Source organism: Lepisosteus platostomus, chromosome 15 (genome assembly GCF_059453375.1).
Source record: "Lepisosteus platostomus isolate fLepPlt1 chromosome 15, fLepPlt1.hap1, whole genome shotgun sequence".
In the NCBI taxonomy this organism is placed as follows: domain Eukaryota; kingdom Metazoa; phylum Chordata; class Actinopteri; order Semionotiformes; family Lepisosteidae; genus Lepisosteus; species Lepisosteus platostomus.
In genome coordinates, this window is record NC_142625.1 from 72,035 (window position 1) to 86,845 (window position 14,811).

The 14,811-nt window shown below is 56.7% G+C and overlaps 8 non-coding genes across 8 annotated transcripts; all 8 read left to right on the plus strand.

The window, feature by feature from the left end:
• Window positions 1-1,414: 1,414 nt before the first annotated feature.
• On the plus strand, window positions 1,415-1,605 carry LOC148647181 (U2 spliceosomal RNA). Its single transcript, XR_015926978.1, has one exon. It is a non-coding gene; the product is annotated as a U2 spliceosomal RNA (small nuclear RNA).
• An 869-nt stretch (window positions 1,606-2,474) lies between these two features.
• LOC148647182 (U2 spliceosomal RNA) lies at window positions 2,475-2,665 on the plus strand. The gene has a single exon (XR_015927232.1). It is a non-coding gene; the product is annotated as a U2 spliceosomal RNA (small nuclear RNA).
• Window positions 2,666-6,633: 3,968 nt separating this feature from the next.
• On the plus strand, window positions 6,634-6,824 carry LOC148647183 (U2 spliceosomal RNA). Its single transcript, XR_015926852.1, has one exon. It is a non-coding gene; the product is annotated as a U2 spliceosomal RNA (small nuclear RNA).
• Window positions 6,825-7,693: 869 nt separating this feature from the next.
• Window positions 7,694-7,884, plus strand: LOC148647184 (U2 spliceosomal RNA). Its single transcript, XR_015927234.1, has one exon. It is a non-coding gene; the product is annotated as a U2 spliceosomal RNA (small nuclear RNA).
• Window positions 7,885-8,753: 869 nt separating this feature from the next.
• On the plus strand, window positions 8,754-8,944 carry LOC148647185 (U2 spliceosomal RNA). The gene has a single exon (XR_015927235.1). It is a non-coding gene; the product is annotated as a U2 spliceosomal RNA (small nuclear RNA).
• A 2,937-nt stretch (window positions 8,945-11,881) lies between these two features.
• LOC148647186 (U2 spliceosomal RNA) lies at window positions 11,882-12,078 on the plus strand. The gene has a single exon (XR_015926923.1). It is a non-coding gene; the product is annotated as a U2 spliceosomal RNA (small nuclear RNA).
• Window positions 12,079-12,947: 869 nt separating this feature from the next.
• Window positions 12,948-13,138, plus strand: LOC148647187 (U2 spliceosomal RNA). Its single transcript, XR_015927236.1, has one exon. It is a non-coding gene; the product is annotated as a U2 spliceosomal RNA (small nuclear RNA).
• Window positions 13,139-14,007: 869 nt separating this feature from the next.
• On the plus strand, window positions 14,008-14,198 carry LOC148647188 (U2 spliceosomal RNA). Its single transcript, XR_015927237.1, has one exon. It is a non-coding gene; the product is annotated as a U2 spliceosomal RNA (small nuclear RNA).
• Window positions 14,199-14,811: the final 613 nt, after the last annotated feature.

The window sequence follows — 14,811 nt, forward strand, 5'->3', positions numbered from 1 at the left end:
ACGGAAGGATCCCGGTGTGGTAGGAATCAAAGTGCCAGGTGGAGGAGGGCAGGAAGCAAAAATCGCGGCCTACGCGGACGACGTGACACTCTTCCTCAGCTCTGACAGGAGTCTGGGGAGAGTGTTGGACATCGTGGAGGCCTACTCCAGAGGCACCGGCGCCCAACTGAATCGCGCCAAGAGCCTGGTGAAGCTTTTTGGAACCTGGTCATACGCACCGGAGATCATCGGGGGACTGAAGCAGACAACAGACCCGGTGAAAATCCTGGGGGTCCTATTTCACACCTCGGACCCCTCAGGACTGAACTGGGAGGCCAGGTTCCGGAAGACCAAGCAGAAGCTGGGCCTTTGGCAGCATCGATCCCTGACGTGGATAGGGAAGGCGCTGGTGCTGAAGGTGGAGATCCTGCCCTTGTTACTCCACCTGGCGGTAGTGTACCCCCTACCTGTGAGAAAGAGAAGAGAGCTGGTGAGGACAATCTTCGCATTCGTCTGGGGCCGCTCATATGAACTCATCCGCCGAACGGATATGTGCAGACCCGTAGAGGAAGGAGGCAGAGGGATCCCGGACTTCCCAGTGAAGCTGGACTGCATCTTCGTCGCCAACCTGTGCGTCATCCTGCACGGCAACCCGCCCCACCTGTGCGGCCGGTTCGTGAGCCTCTGGCTGGCGGCGAGTATGCGACACCTGGCCGCCTGGACGAACGTGACCCCGAAGGCGGAGCGACTCCCACTGCACTACCGCCACGCAGTGCAGTGGCTGAGGGCACACCCAGAGGTACGGGACAGAGAGATAGTGCTGAGCCACAGACTGATGTATCGGACAATCATGACAACAGATAGGCCAGCGCTCCTGGGTGTGCCCAAGGACATCTGGCAGCAGGCCCAACCAAAGGGCCTGGATAACAGGCTCAAAGATCTAAACTGGCTTGGTGTGTGGGGTCGAATGGCGGTCAGGGCCGTCATGCACTCGCACGGATTGTCAAAACAGAGCCAGTGCCCGAGGCACGGCTGCACAGGGGAAGAAACAGTCAATCATGTCTTTTGGGAGTGCGGGTTCGTGCAGAGGGTGTGGAGGTCCAGCCAGCACCACTACGCACAGGTAGGCCTGGGGTCCCTCTTGACGCTAAATGTGGTAATGAAGGGCGTGGCCGGTTCCCGGAAGTGGAACGCAGCTTTTCTTTTATGGCTCCTGATCAGCTTGACCAAGCTGTACATTTGGGAAGCGAGGGCAACGTTGGTCAAGCATGGCGTGGAGAGATCGGTCCCAGGAATCCTGAGACGAGTCAGAAAGGACGTGGCACGGAGAATCAGATGGGACGTCTTCCGATGGGGCTTCGCTGCCGCTCGGGAGAGATGGAAGGACTTGATCACGTGGTGTTAAAGGTGGTGGGTAGTTTAAACTTTTAAAAGCACTGTTTTGTACTGATTTCTAATAAAACATAAAAAAAATCTGTTCTTATCAGTTTAATATCTGATACGTCCCCCATCGGGGGACCACATATTAAACGGATTTTTGGAACAGGGAGCTGGATCAGGAGCTTGCTCCGTCCTCTCCACGCATCGGCCCGGTATTGCAGCGCCTCCGGGAGCGGTGCACCACCTTCTCTCAGCGGTGAAAAGACAGACGTAGGTAGGTAGCTAGCTAGCTAGCTAGCTAGCGAGCGAGCGAGCGAGCGAGCGAGCGAGCAAGCAAGCGGAGTGGACTGGAGCTCCTTCTTCTCGGGTCTCGTCCCTCGTCCCTCGTCCATCTGTGTGTCTCTGTGTTCTGTCTCTCTCTCGCCCTCTCGGTTCCCGTGCTCCCTCTGTGCGCTTTCCCGCGTCTCGACTCTCTGGGCAAGCAGGCCGGCCCCCTTTTCGGCTCCCGTGCGTTTTCCCTCCAAAAAACTTAGGTTTTTCAGCCTTTTCCCAGGGAGGCAGGCGTGGCTTGCTTGCTTGCTTGCTTGCTTGCTTGCTTGTGTGTGTGTCCGTCCCCGTCCCTGCAGGCGGGCCCCTTTCGACAGCTGGGCGTTTTCCCTCCCAAAAACTTAGTATATCCACCTTTTCTTTCTTTTTTTTCGGCAGGCAGGCAGGCAGGCGTGTGTGCGCGCGCGCGCGCGTCCCCGTCCCTCCCTCCCGAGAGAGAGCTGCCCCTTGCCTCTGCCCGCAGGTGCTGGCGCTCGGCTTTCGCTTGCAGCCGGTTGGGCGCAGCTGCTGCCGGTGGGAGGGGCCTAAGCTAAGGAGGCCGGGCGGCTGGCGCCCCCTGCGGCTGCGGTCGTTGTCGGGCCGTTGACAGAAGATCAAAGAGCAGGGCCCCCGCCCGGGACTGGCAGGAAGGCAGGCGGGCAGGCAAGAGAGAGGGGGAGCAGAGTCCCGCGGCAGGCCTCTGGCTGCAGGGAGGCCGGCGGCTGCGCGGGTCCCGGGCTCCAGAGGAGTCGGCCTGCGCCACTGTGCGCCAGCGGAACGCCCGCGCGTCGGTCCGCGCCTTTGTGGGCATCGCTTCTCGGCCTTTTGGCTAAGATCAAGTGTAGTATCTGTTCTTATCAGTTTAATATCTGATACGTCCCCCATCGGGGGACCACATATTAAACGGATTTTTGGAACAGGGAGCTGGATCAGGAGCTTGCTCCGTCCTCTCCACGCATCGGCCCGGTATTGCAGCGCCTCCGGGAGCGGTGCACCACCTTCTCTCAGCGGTGAAAAGACAGACGTAGGTAGGTAGCTAGCTAGCTAGCTAGCTAGCGAGCGAGCGAGCGAGCGAGCGAGCGAGCAAGCAAGCGGAGTGGACTGGAGCTCCTTCTTCTCGGGTCTCGTCCCTCGTCCCTCGTCCATCTGTGTGTCTCTGTGTTCTGTCTCTCTCTCGCCCTCTCGGTTCCCGTGCTCCCTCTGTGCGCTTTCCCGCGTCTCGACTCTCTGGGCAAGCAGGCCGGCCCCCTTTTCGGCTCCCGTGCGTTTTCCCTCCAAAAAACTTAGGTTTTTCAGCCTTTTCCCAGGGAGGCAGGCGTGGCTTGCTTGCTTGCTTGCTTGCTTGCTTGCTTGTGTGTGTGTCCGTCCCCGTCCCTGCAGGCGGGCCCCTTTCGACAGCTGGGCGTTTTCCCTCCCAAAAACTTAGTATATCCACCTTTTCTTTCTTTTTTTTCGGCAGGCAGGCAGGCAGGCGTGTGTGCGCGCGCGCGCGCGTCCCCGTCCCTCCCTCCCGAGAGAGAGCTGCCCCTTGCCTCTGCCCGCAGGTGCTGGCGCTCGGCTTTCGCTTGCAGCCGGTTGGGCGCAGCTGCTGCCGGTGGGAGGGGCCTAAGCTAAGGAGGCCGGGCGGCTGGCGCCCCCTGCGGCTGCGGTCGTTGTCGGGCCGTTGACAGAAGATCAAAGAGCAGGGCCCCCGCCCGGGACTGGCAGGAAGGCAGGCGGGCAGGCAAGAGAGAGGGGGAGCAGAGTCCCGCGGCAGGCCTCTGGCTGCAGGGAGGCCGGCGGCTGCGCGGGTCCCGGGCTCCAGAGGAGTCGGCCTGCGCCACTGTGCGCCAGCGGAACGCCCGCGCGTCGGTCCGCGCCTTTGTGGGCATCGCTTCTCGGCCTTTTGGCTAAGATCGAGGTTTAAGCCGGCAAGCCCGCAATTCCGAGATCTTAGTCAGGGGGTCGGGAAGGCGGCGGGAGGAGCTGGAAGGATCGGAAGGAGTGAAGGTCTGAGCGTGGAACGTGGGATTGAGAAGATCGACGGCGTTGACGAGGAGGAGTGCAGAACGGCGCAGAGTTGGACGGTGGTGGAGGCAGTTACCTGGAGGCCGTGGAAGGAGTTGGGGCAGCGGCTTGTTGGCGTCCGGCTGGAACGATGGCGGGATCCCTTGGGTTGAGGAAGGAGCGGAGGAAGAACTCCCTTCGCTTCGTGTTGCGAGGACGAGAAGGCCTGGGAACATGGAACAGAGGGAAGTTCAAGGATTTAATTTTGAAACGTTTTTTGAATGTACAGATGTCTGACTTAGTTTGTTTGCAAGATTTTTGTGAGCGGGGGATTTTTGATTTGACTTTGATTTCTGAGTCACTGGTTTGGGGACTTTGGGAGTTGATACAAGCACGAAAGGAGGAGGCGCCATTGAGCCTCTTCAAAGTAGAACCGTGGTTTGCGGGGAACTTGAAAGGTATGACTGTTTTTGTGTTGGACCCTTTCGTTTCAGAGGAGGACATAGAGGGGTTTTTGGGGAAGCATGTGACACTGTATGGAAGAGGGAAGAAAGAACGAGATGAAGAAGGTGTGTGGACTGGGAAGCGGAGATATTGGATGAGTCTGCGTCAGTGTCCGGCGGCTGAGGAGGGGGTGCTTCACCCCCCGGCGTTTTTCGAAATAGGCTCGGACGGGGCATACCTGTCTTATCCGGGCCAGCCCCGGGTGTGTTGGAAATGTTTTGAACTGGGACATTATGCGAAGCAATGTGGAACTATGAACTGTGGTCAGTGTGGATCACGAAGGCACGGGACAAAGGATTGTGTACGATGTTTTGTATGTGGGGAATGGGGTCATCTGCAGAGGGTTTGTTTGAGGGGAAGGGGAAAAGTCTTTGTACAGGAATTTGGTGTGAAGGAACAAAAGGGGGCAGAAGCGGTAGGGGGAGGCGTGATAGTTGGGGACGGGGAGGTGAGTGTGCATGATATGAGTGAGGTGTGCGTGGAGGTCAGGGAATTAGATAGGGAGGGAACGGGTGGGGGTGCCGAGGGAGGTAGTTGTGAGAGTGTGGTAAAGGGAATGGATAGTGTACAAGAGGAGATGTTGAAGGTAGAGGATAAAGTTACAGGGGAAGGTGTGGGGAGTTTGAGGGTAAATGGAATGCGACCAGCTGAAGAGTGTCAATTGAGTGTAGGGCCAAGCGTAGCTGAAACAATAAGTAGTGTTTCTAAAGAGGGTGGAAGTGGGAACATTGTGGGGTTAAAGCGTGAATCAGGGGAAGGGGCGAAGGATTGTGTGCATGTGGAGACGTTGAAAGGGGAGGTAATGGAAAGTTTGAATGTGGGAGAAGGTGTGGGGTGTATAGTGGAGAAGGTTAAAAAAGAAACTGGGAAAAACAAGGAGGGCGAGGGAGGTAAGAGTAAGTTGGCGGGGGAGGAGATGATAGATGGTGTGCATGTGGAGACGCCGAAGGAAGAGGTAATGGAAAGTTTGAATGTGGGAGAAGATGTGGGGTGTACGGAGGAGAAGGTTAAAAAAGAAACCGGGAAAAACAAGGAGGGCGAGGGAGGTAAGAGTAAGTTGGCGGGGGAGGAGATGAAAGATGGTGTGCATGTGGAGACGCCGATGGAAGAGGTAATGGAAAGTTTGAATGTGGGAGAAGGTGTGGGGTGTACGGAGGAGAAGGTTAAAAAAGAAACTGAAAAAAACAAGGAAGGTGTGGCATCAAGAGGTGGAGAGCGGATTAAGGATGGAATGAGCAAAGAACGAGTGGAGGGTGCCGAGGGAGGTAAGGGTAAATTGGCGGGGGAGAGAACGGGCTGTATACAAGAGGAGATGTTGAAGGTAGAGGATAAGGGGAAGATGAGCGTAGGTGAAGGGGAGGGGAATATGAGGGTAAAGGAGAAACGAATAGTAAAAGCAGGTGTGGTAGGTAAGGCGGAATTAGTGGAGGGGGTGAAGAATGGTGTGCATGTGGAGACGTTGAAAGGAGAGGTAGTGGAAAGTCTGAAGGTAGGAGAAGCGGTGGGGAGTATAAAAGGGAAAGTTAAAAAAGAAATGGGGAAAAACAAGGAAGGGGCAATATCAGGAGGTGGAGAGGTGATTAAAGATCGAATGAGTAAAGAACGAGTGGAGAGGTGTCAGCAGAGACCTAAAGTGGAGGGTGTGAGAGGAGTAGCCTCAAAAGTAAGTGTGAAGGGAAGTAGTAGTGACATTAGAGATAAGGGAATGCTTACTTGGGAGTTTACGGATAGCGATGTTGAGAGGGAGCATGAGGAGGATGTTAAACAGTGTGAAAAGGAGTGGAAGAAGGAAGGGTATACTGAAGGGTTGGTGAGGATACCGTTAACGTGCATTTCGTGGGACGTAACACCTGGACCGAAGGTAAAAGAAATTGAGCTGAATGAGGAGAATTTTCCACCCTTAGGGTCTGCAGAGGCCATGAGGGGGAAAAAGAGTACGGAAAAGAAATCTGATTCAGGGGTGAGTGTTGAGAAAGGTGAGTGTAAAAGTAAGTGTGTAAGTGGAGGAGGGGGTGTCCAGAGACAATGTCCAGAGATAAAGGACATTCAGTGTAAAGTGTGGGAGGAGACTGGTCTCCACCCTGAATGGCAGAGAGTGGTGATGGCTAAATGGAAGAAATGTTTGGCTACAATAAGTGAAGTGGAACGACGGTTTCCAGAGAGTCGTATTGAGCTAATAAAGGATGGGGATATTCCAGTGAAGTTTCGGATAGGTGGGAAGACAGCGAAGGAGTGCGCCCAGACAGCGAGAGAGCTGCATAAAGCATTAACTATAAGTTTAGATTTTGATCGGCGGTAATTTTTGTTATGATGGAAGCATTTAGGTGGTGAAGAGTGTGGGATGATCTGAGAATAGAGAACAGTTCATTTGAATAAGGGGTGGGATTATGATAATGAATGGTTTTTGTGAAGGTTGGGGTTTTTGTTGGGAAGTTTGGTTTCAAGGTTTTGGGTTTTTGTCTAATGAATTGTGGTTTGATGTATTTTGTATTTTTGTAATAAAAAAAAAAAAAAAATCTGTTCTTATCAGTTTAATATCTGATACGTCCCCCATCGGGGGACCACATATTAAACGGATTTTTGGAACAGGGAGCTGGATCAGGAGCTTGCTCCGTCCTCTCCACGCATCGGCCCGGTATTGCAGCGCCTCCGGGAGCGGTGCACCACCTTCTCTCAGCGGTGAAAAGACAGACGTAGGTAGGTAGCTAGCTAGCTAGCTAGCTAGCGAGCGAGCGAGCGAGCGAGCGAGCGAGCAAGCAAGCGGAGTGGACTGGAGCTCCTTCTTCTCGGGTCTCGTCCCTCGTCCCTCGTCCATCTGTGTGTCTCTGTGTTCTGTCTCTCTCTCGCCCTCTCGGTTCCCGTGCTCCCTCTGTGCGCTTTCCCGCGTCTCGACTCTCTGGGCAAGCAGGCCGGCCCCCTTTTCGGCTCCCGTGCGTTTTCCCTCCAAAAAACTTAGGTTTTTCAGCCTTTTCCCAGGGAGGCAGGCGTGGCTTGCTTGCTTGCTTGCTTGCTTGCTTGCTTGTGTGTGTGTCCGTCCCCGTCCCTGCAGGCGGGCCCCTTTCGACAGCTGGGCGTTTTCCCTCCCAAAAACTTAGTATATCCACCTTTTCTTTCTTTTTTTTCGGCAGGCAGGCAGGCAGGCGTGTGTGCGCGCGCGCGCGCGTCCCCGTCCCTCCCTCCCGAGAGAGAGCTGCCCCTTGCCTCTGCCCGCAGGTGCTGGCGCTCGGCTTTCGCTTGCAGCCGGTTGGGCGCAGCTGCTGCCGGTGGGAGGGGCCTAAGCTAAGGAGGCCGGGCGGCTGGCGCCCCCTGCGGCTGCGGTCGTTGTCGGGCCGTTGACAGAAGATCAAAGAGCAGGGCCCCCGCCCGGGACTGGCAGGAAGGCAGGCGGGCAGGCAAGAGAGAGGGGGAGCAGAGTCCCGCGGCAGGCCTCTGGCTGCAGGGAGGCCGGCGGCTGCGCGGGTCCCGGGCTCCAGAGGAGTCGGCCTGCGCCACTGTGCGCCAGCGGAACGCCCGCGCGTCGGTCCGCGCCTTTGTGGGCATCGCTTCTCGGCCTTTTGGCTAAGATCAAGTGTAGTATCTGTTCTTATCAGTTTAATATCTGATACGTCCCCCATCGGGGGACCACATATTAAACGGATTTTTGGAACAGGGAGCTGGATCAGGAGCTTGCTCCGTCCTCTCCACGCATCGGCCCGGTATTGCAGCGCCTCCGGGAGCGGTGCACCACCTTCTCTCAGCGGTGAAAAGACAGACGTAGGTAGGTAGCTAGCTAGCTAGCTAGCTAGCGAGCGAGCGAGCGAGCGAGCGAGCGAGCAAGCAAGCGGAGTGGACTGGAGCTCCTTCTTCTCGGGTCTCGTCCCTCGTCCCTCGTCCATCTGTGTGTCTCTGTGTTCTGTCTCTCTCTCGCCCTCTCGGTTCCCGTGCTCCCTCTGTGCGCTTTCCCGCGTCTCGACTCTCTGGGCAAGCAGGCCGGCCCCCTTTTCGGCTCCCGTGCGTTTTCCCTCCAAAAAACTTAGGTTTTTCAGCCTTTTCCCAGGGAGGCAGGCGTGGCTTGCTTGCTTGCTTGCTTGCTTGCTTGCTTGTGTGTGTGTCCGTCCCCGTCCCTGCAGGCGGGCCCCTTTCGACAGCTGGGCGTTTTCCCTCCCAAAAACTTAGTATATCCACCTTTTCTTTCTTTTTTTTCGGCAGGCAGGCAGGCAGGCGTGTGTGCGCGCGCGCGCGCGTCCCCGTCCCTCCCTCCCGAGAGAGAGCTGCCCCTTGCCTCTGCCCGCAGGTGCTGGCGCTCGGCTTTCGCTTGCAGCCGGTTGGGCGCAGCTGCTGCCGGTGGGAGGGGCCTAAGCTAAGGAGGCCGGGCGGCTGGCGCCCCCTGCGGCTGCGGTCGTTGTCGGGCCGTTGACAGAAGATCAAAGAGCAGGGCCCCCGCCCGGGACTGGCAGGAAGGCAGGCGGGCAGGCAAGAGAGAGGGGGAGCAGAGTCCCGCGGCAGGCCTCTGGCTGCAGGGAGGCCGGCGGCTGCGCGGGTCCCGGGCTCCAGAGGAGTCGGCCTGCGCCACTGTGCGCCAGCGGAACGCCCGCGCGTCGGTCCGCGCCTTTGTGGGCATCGCTTCTCGGCCTTTTGGCTAAGATCAAGTGTAGTATCTGTTCTTATCAGTTTAATATCTGATACGTCCCCCATCGGGGGACCACATATTAAACGGATTTTTGGAACAGGGAGCTGGATCAGGAGCTTGCTCCGTCCTCTCCACGCATCGGCCCGGTATTGCAGCGCCTCCGGGAGCGGTGCACCACCTTCTCTCAGCGGTGAAAAGACAGACGTAGGTAGGTAGCTAGCTAGCTAGCTAGCTAGCGAGCGAGCGAGCGAGCGAGCGAGCGAGCAAGCAAGCGGAGTGGACTGGAGCTCCTTCTTCTCGGGTCTCGTCCCTCGTCCCTCGTCCATCTGTGTGTCTCTGTGTTCTGTCTCTCTCTCGCCCTCTCGGTTCCCGTGCTCCCTCTGTGCGCTTTCCCGCGTCTCGACTCTCTGGGCAAGCAGGCCGGCCCCCTTTTCGGCTCCCGTGCGTTTTCCCTCCAAAAAACTTAGGTTTTTCAGCCTTTTCCCAGGGAGGCAGGCGTGGCTTGCTTGCTTGCTTGCTTGCTTGCTTGCTTGTGTGTGTGTCCGTCCCCGTCCCTGCAGGCGGGCCCCTTTCGACAGCTGGGCGTTTTCCCTCCCAAAAACTTAGTATATCCACCTTTTCTTTCTTTTTTTTCGGCAGGCAGGCAGGCAGGCGTGTGTGCGCGCGCGCGCGCGTCCCCGTCCCTCCCTCCCGAGAGAGAGCTGCCCCTTGCCTCTGCCCGCAGGTGCTGGCGCTCGGCTTTCGCTTGCAGCCGGTTGGGCGCAGCTGCTGCCGGTGGGAGGGGCCTAAGCTAAGGAGGCCGGGCGGCTGGCGCCCCCTGCGGCTGCGGTCGTTGTCGGGCCGTTGACAGAAGATCAAAGAGCAGGGCCCCCGCCCGGGACTGGCAGGAAGGCAGGCGGGCAGGCAAGAGAGAGGGGGAGCAGAGTCCCGCGGCAGGCCTCTGGCTGCAGGGAGGCCGGCGGCTGCGCGGGTCCCGGGCTCCAGAGGAGTCGGCCTGCGCCACTGTGCGCCAGCGGAACGCCCGCGCGTCGGTCCGCGCCTTTGTGGGCATCGCTTCTCGGCCTTTTGGCTAAGATCGAGGTTCAAGTGGCCTGACCGCAGTTCCAAGATCTTAGTCCAGGGGGTCGGGAAGGCGAGGGGAGGATCGGACGGACCGGAAGGAATGGATTGCTGATGGTGGAACCTGGAAGACCGGAGCGGTGTGGACGAGGAGTTTGCTGAGGCGGTGGTCGGTGCTGGACGACGGCGTTTTGCTTGCCTGGAGGTTTCGGAAGGAGAGCTGAGGAGCATTGCTGGAGCGATGGCTGGGCATCCCTGGGCGAGGAAGGAGCGGAGGAAGAACTCCCTTTGTTTCTCGTTGAGGAGCCGCGATGGACCTGCTTTTTGGGACAGAGATAAGTTCAAGAATTTGGTTTTGATTCAATGTTTGGGTGTTGAATTGGCAGACGTATTTTGTCTCCAGGATTATTGTGCTCGGGGAGTGTTTGAACTAACTCTTGCAACAGAAGCCTTGTGTTTTGAAGTATGGAGAAAAGTTCAGGAGAGGAAAAATGAAGATCCTGTTAAGTCTTTTCGTGTTGAGCCAATGTTTGCTGGAGAGCTTACAGTAATGATGGTGCATGTTTTCGACTCATTTGTTCCGGAGGAGGATATTGTGTCTTTTTTACAGCAGTTTGTGGATCTGCAAGGAGCAGGGAGGAGGCACTTGGATCCTGATGGCGTGTGGAACGGGAAGCGGACGTATCTGATGAGACTGCGACTGGGGAACACGGCGGAGGAGGGGGTGATACATCCCCCTGCTTTCTTCGAGATCGGGACTCACAGGGGTTACCTGGTGTATTCTGGGCAGCCCCTCGCTTGCATGTTATGTGGAGAACGTGGACATTTTGCTGCACAGTGTGAGCCAGTGATTTGTAAACGGTGTGGGAAGTTGGGTCATGTGGCCAGGAATTGTGATCAGGAGAAAAAGTGTTATCTGTGTGATGAGCCTGGACATGGTCATCGGTATTGTATGAAAAATGTGAAGAAGAGAGTTGATACAAATGATGTGGGTAGGAATGTGGGGGGTATTGGGAAAGAAGAGAGTGAAGTGGAAGGAGGAATTTCTGTTTCTGAAGATGTGGTAGTGCGTAGGGAGGGTTTTGTAAATGGGTTTCGTTGGGTGGAGGGTGATGTTAGGGATTTAGAACCAGATTTGACTGTAGATTTGAAGGAGGAAGAGAATGTATGTGTGGAAGAGAGGTTGACTGGGATTGATAGCAGAACGAATGTGGCGGAGAATGCGGTAAGTGATGTGTCGAGTGCTGATAAGGGTTCGAGTAAACCTAAGTATCGTTGGGTGGAAGGTGATGTTAGGGACCTAGAACCAGATTGGACTGTAGATTTGAAGGAAGGAGGGAATGTGAAGGGGGAAGTAAGGGTGGGGCAGACGGTTAGGAAAAAAGCGAAAAAGAAGGGGAAGAGATGAAGGAGAATCAAGTTAATAGTCTTTCAGAGATCAGGGTTGCATTTGCATAAGGGGTGGGATTATGGGAAGGGCAAAGTGGGTTGTGGGGTTTTTGGTGGGGTGTTTAGAAATTGTTGAATTAAAATGAACTGTGACTTTGTTTTTGCTGTGTATTGTTTTTGTTATTAATTGAATGGGATTTGTATTGGTATAACAAGAAATTGTTTTGTTTCTTATATGAATTTTGGATTGTTTGAATTTTTGTATGTGTTTGACTTGTTTGAAAGGTGGGTTTATGTAATTGGTGGTTTGGGAGGGGACTAGTTTGTGACGGGTGGTGCTGGGAGTTAATTCAAGGATTGTGGAAAATGAATGAATTGTAAATTTGGGAAAGGGGTTTTTGGTTTAATTTGCATAATGGGTGGGATTATGGTAATAATTGAGGTTCTGAGCTATGTAATGGGGATGTACAGATTTTGCTGTGTATTGATTTTGCTGTGTAATTATTTGTTGAGAATTGGGTGGGAAGGGCTGTTAGTATTTAGAAGTTTTTGTTAGTCGACTATTGAATGGATTTTTGTGTTTAACAGGATTATGGGTTGAGATGATTTTGGTTGTTATTGTGACTATTGTGTATTTGGGATTGTGTTTTGTTCTTTGGAGTTTTTGGAATTTCTTTTGTAATTTTGCAATAAAAAAAAAAAAAAAAAAAAAATCTGTTCTTATCAGTTTAATATCTGATACGTCCCCCATCGGGGGACCACATATTAAACGGATTTTTGGAACAGGGAGCTGGATCAGGAGCTTGCTCCGTCCTCTCCACGCATCGGCCCGGTATTGCAGCGCCTCCGGGAGCGGTGCACCACCTTCTCTCAGCGGTGAAAAGACAGACGTAGGTAGGTAGCTAGCTAGCTAGCTAGCTAGCGAGCGAGCGAGCGAGCGAGCGAGCGAGCAAGCAAGCGGAGTGGACTGGAGCTCCTTCTTCTCGGGTCTCGTCCCTCGTCCCTCGTCCATCTGTGTGTCTCTGTGTTCTGTCTCTCTCTCGCCCTCTCGGTTCCCGTGCTCCCTCTGTGCGCTTTCCCGCGTCTCGACTCTCTGGGCAAGCAGGCCGGCCCCCTTTTCGGCTCCCGTGCGTTTTCCCTCCAAAAAACTTAGGTTTTTCAGCCTTTTCCCAGGGAGGCAGGCGTGGCTTGCTTGCTTGCTTGCTTGCTTGCTTGCTTGTGTGTGTGTCCGTCCCCGTCCCTGCAGGCGGGCCCCTTTCGACAGCTGGGCGTTTTCCCTCCCAAAAACTTAGTATATCCACCTTTTCTTTCTTTTTTTTCGGCAGGCAGGCAGGCAGGCGTGTGTGCGCGCGCGCGCGCGTCCCCGTCCCTCCCTCCCGAGAGAGAGCTGCCCCTTGCCTCTGCCCGCAGGTGCTGGCGCTCGGCTTTCGCTTGCAGCCGGTTGGGCGCAGCTGCTGCCGGTGGGAGGGGCCTAAGCTAAGGAGGCCGGGCGGCTGGCGCCCCCTGCGGCTGCGGTCGTTGTCGGGCCGTTGACAGAAGATCAAAGAGCAGGGCCCCCGCCCGGGACTGGCAGGAAGGCAGGCGGGCAGGCAAGAGAGAGGGGGAGCAGAGTCCCGCGGCAGGCCTCTGGCTGCAGGGAGGCCGGCGGCTGCGCGGGTCCCGGGCTCCAGAGGAGTCGGCCTGCGCCACTGTGCGCCAGCGGAACGCCCGCGCGTCGGTCCGCGCCTTTGTGGGCATCGCTTCTCGGCCTTTTGGCTAAGATCAAGTGTAGTATCTGTTCTTATCAGTTTAATATCTGATACGTCCCCCATCGGGGGACCACATATTAAACGGATTTTTGGAACAGGGAGCTGGATCAGGAGCTTGCTCCGTCCTCTCCACGCATCGGCCCGGTATTGCAGCGCCTCCGGGAGCGGTGCACCACCTTCTCTCAGCGGTGAAAAGACAGACGTAGGTAGGTAGCTAGCTAGCTAGCTAGCTAGCGAGCGAGCGAGCGAGCGAGCGAGCGAGCAAGCAAGCGGAGTGGACTGGAGCTCCTTCTTCTCGGGTCTCGTCCCTCGTCCCTCGTCCATCTGTGTGTCTCTGTGTTCTGTCTCTCTCTCGCCCTCTCGGTTCCCGTGCTCCCTCTGTGCGCTTTCCCGCGTCTCGACTCTCTGGGCAAGCAGGCCGGCCCCCTTTTCGGCTCCCGTGCGTTTTCCCTCCAAAAAACTTAGGTTTTTCAGCCTTTTCCCAGGGAGGCAGGCGTGGCTTGCTTGCTTGCTTGCTTGCTTGCTTGCTTGTGTGTGTGTCCGTCCCCGTCCCTGCAGGCGGGCCCCTTTCGACAGCTGGGCGTTTTCCCTCCCAAAAACTTAGTATATCCACCTTTTCTTTCTTTTTTTTCGGCAGGCAGGCAGGCAGGCGTGTGTGCGCGCGCGCGCGCGTCCCCGTCCCTCCCTCCCGAGAGAGAGCTGCCCCTTGCCTCTGCCCGCAGGTGCTGGCGCTCGGCTTTCGCTTGCAGCCGGTTGGGCGCAGCTGCTGCCGGTGGGAGGGGCCTAAGCTAAGGAGGCCGGGCGGCTGGCGCCCCCTGCGGCTGCGGTCGTTGTCGGGCCGTTGACAGAAGATCAAAGAGCAGGGCCCCCGCCCGGGACTGGCAGGAAGGCAGGCGGGCAGGCAAGAGAGAGGGGGAGCAGAGTCCCGCGGCAGGCCTCTGGCTGCAGGGAGGCCGGCGGCTGCGCGGGTCCCGGGCTCCAGAGGAGTCGGCCTGCGCCACTGTGCGCCAGCGGAACGCCCGCGCGTCGGTCCGCGCCTTTGTGGGCATCGCTTCTCGGCCTTTTGGCTAAGATCAAGTGTAGTATCTGTTCTTATCAGTTTAATATCTGATACGTCCCCCATCGGGGGACCACATATTAAACGGATTTTTGGAACAGGGAGCTGGATCAGGAGCTTGCTCCGTCCTCTCCACGCATCGGCCCGGTATTGCAGCGCCTCCGGGAGCGGTGCACCACCTTCTCTCAGCGGTGAAAAGACAGACGTAGGTAGGTAGCTAGCTAGCTAGCTAGCTAGCGAGCGAGCGAGCGAGCGAGCGAGCGAGCAAGCAAGCGGAGTGGACTGGAGCTCCTTCTTCTCGGGTCTCGTCCCTCGTCCCTCGTCCATCTGTGTGTCTCTGTGTTCTGTCTCTCTCTCGCCCTCTCGGTTCCCGTGCTCCCTCTGTGCGCTTTCCCGCGTCTCGACTCTCTGGGCAAGCAGGCCGGCCCCCTTTTCGGCTCCCGTGCGTTTTCCCTCCAAAAAACTTAGGTTTTTCAGCCTTTTCCCAGGGAGGCAGGCGTGGCTTGCTTGCTTGCTTGCTTGCTTGCTTGCTTGTGTGTGTGTCCGTCCCCGTCCCTGCAGGCGGGCCCCTTTCGACAGCTGGGCGTTTTCCCTCCCAAAAACTTAGTATATCCACCTTTTCTTTCTTTTTTTTCGGCAGGCAGGCAGGCAGGCGTGTGTGCGCGCGCGCGCGCGTCCCCGTCCCTCCCTCCCGAGAGAGAGCTGCCCCTTGCCTCTGCCCGCAGGTGCTGGCGCTCGGCTTTCGCTTGCAGCCGGTTGGGCGCAGCTGCTGCCGGTGGGAGGGGCCTAAGCTA